The sequence below is a fragment of the Propithecus coquereli genome, unplaced genomic scaffold (genome assembly GCF_000956105.1).
Source record: "Propithecus coquereli isolate 6110/MARCELLA unplaced genomic scaffold, Pcoq_1.0 Scaffold244, whole genome shotgun sequence".
Lineage (NCBI taxonomy): Eukaryota > Metazoa > Chordata > Mammalia > Primates > Indriidae > Propithecus > Propithecus coquereli.
In genome coordinates, this window is record NW_012147997.1 from 693,138 (window position 1) to 695,641 (window position 2,504).

Genomic DNA, 2,504 nt, shown 5'->3' on the forward strand with positions numbered 1-2,504 from the left:
CTTAAGTCAGGCTCCTTGGAGCACTCTTCTCAACTAGGTCTGGACCTTGGCCCCCTTCCCGCCTTTGGCCTGACCAGCCCAGTTACAGTAAGAATCTTGCTAAGGCAGTTTATATAGAGTCCCCTCCCCTTGGTGTTTTTTCTTCACCCTCTACCTTTGATGTCTAAGTCCCTGGACTATCTTTAGCAAGAATCCTCTTAGATCAGTTTAGCAAGAATCCCCCTGCCCTTGATGTCCCCTCTTAGTAATTTTCTATCCACTGACCCCCTCGCCACTCTGCTCATTGGCTATAAATCCCCACTTGTTCTTGTTGTATACAGAGTTAAGCCAGATCTCTCTCCCTTAATGCAGTTCTCCTCTTGCAATAGTCATAAGCAAAATGCCTTCCTTACTACTTTTTAAAAACAAGTGTGAGAATAATTTTTCCTTAACAACATCAAGGTTCCTGTCCTCATGGACACATTATAATAGGAGTTCCACTGACAATAAACAGGTCAACAGGCTGAATGTGATAAAAGTGAAGGGAGAGAGCTAGCTGCTTCTTCAGGTGGGGTGGTCAGAAATGGCCTCTGGGTGTTGATGCCACTTGTCATTTCAGAAGGATCCAGTCATGCATGGCTGGGGGACAGTGTTGGGGTAGAGGGAACAGCAAGCACAAAAGTCACCAAGGTGAAACAAGTGTCCTGAGCATGCAGGTAAGCAGTAGGGGTTAAGTCAAGGTCAGCCAGTGGTCATGGCTCATAGAGAATTGCAGGCCATGGTGAGGAAGACGGGTTTCATTGTTAGTGCAATGGGAAGCCACTGAAGTGTTTTAGGCAGGAAAAGGACATGATGTGACTATGTTTACAAGGAAAAAAAAAAGAAAACAATCTACTTTCGCTACAATGTGGAACACAGATTGTAGTCAGCTAGAGTAGAAGCAGAAAAGGGGCATGGCAGCTTTTCCAGGCAAGAGAGCAGGGTGGCTGGGACAGGGTGGTGACAGTGGAGATGAAGACTAGTGGTCAGAGTGGCACAGCATGCTGCCGGGCAGGAATGGAGGATACGCCAGAAGCGGTGGCAGGGAAAGGGAGGTACCAAGGCTGATTCACAGTAACTTAAGTAACTGGCTAAGAGGTTATGCTCCTAGCTCCTATGAGCTGAGAAGTTTATCAAAAGGAGTTTTTCTGTTTTCTTGCTTGCGCAAAACTATGCAGAGAAAAAGTAATCGTGAAGAAAGAAATCGCTGATAAAGACCCAGAGTATCCATTTATTTAACGAATATTATTGAATATCTACAAATGTGTAAGACTAACCCATATGCTCCTTATAAATATGTAAATGTGAAACACAATTCTTTAAAATGGAAGGGAACATTAAGCACAATGTGCAGGAAAATGGTTAACTCTGGAGTGGCGGATGATAGGGTGACCCACACAGGCAGATCCTAAGGAGGGGATGGTGTCCTAGTTCTCACATTGAGTTCTGAGTATGTTGGTGTTCCAGTTATAACTATGATTTATAGCCTTCATATATGTTATATATATTATTTTGTAGGCATAAAATAATACATTAAAGATTGTAAAGATTTCTGCCTAACAAATTAATTCCAATTGCAATTTCTAGGGAAGGGACTTATTGGCAGTTGAGTCAGCTGACTATCCCTAGATCAATCAACTATGGGCAGGAAGGAGGGGAGGGGATAATTCAAACAATTACAAGTTGATGTGACTGAGCGCCATCACTGAAGTATATATCAAGTATGAAGGAGCATTTCCCATGGATGCCTAATTTTAGGAGGCGGCCAAGACTTCACTGATGTGTATTTCAGGAGAGTCACGAGTGGAATGGCCTCTGATGCATAATCTTGGGTAAGTTATTTAAACTTTCCAAAAAAATAGGTATAAGGAACAGTTTTCTTAAAGGGTTGGTCTGAGAATCATATGTTGTAAAAACAGCACATGGTAGGCACTTAATAAATGTTGCTTTTACTTTTCAAGTTCAAGCTTAAGGGATAAGTAATAGTTCTTTCTGCTCAGTTTTATATCAGTTTGATGGATATGTAACAACTGTGCTCTAACTCACATGGGATAAAAGGCAATTCAGAAGTACTGCATTCATCAAGCTTCTACTTTTATGGCCATCAAAGTGGGCCCATGTAACTCATGTCTTCCTGTGACAAAGTTCAATGTTGTTAAGGCCATGGCATCGTAATAGGCTCTGAGAAGCGTATCAGTAATGCTTTGTGTAAGTGCAGTTTTTCTCCTCATGTCACCCTGTTGCTGCTATCAATGGTTATTGAGTGCTGGGAACAAAGGACAGAGCACTCTCTATGAAGCATTAAAAACCAAATGGAGCAGACTCCGAATTCAATATTTAATAAGATGAGTATCTGTTATTAAAGTTCTCAACAAAATTCATGTATATAAAGATTCTGAAAAGCACAGTAGTTGACTCTGCATGGAAAGTGGGCACAAAAACTCTTATTTTAAAGGCAAGATAGGAGCTGAAGAACAGTGTCACAA

General features: G+C 41.6%; 1 protein-coding gene across 1 annotated transcript in view; it reads right to left on the reverse strand.

Annotated features, from left to right (window-relative positions):
* Nucleotides 1–2,504, reverse strand: part of COL19A1 (collagen, type XIX, alpha 1) — a 383,175-nt gene that overhangs the window by 191,028 nt on the left and 189,643 nt on the right. The gene's annotated exons all lie outside the window — the stretch shown is intronic.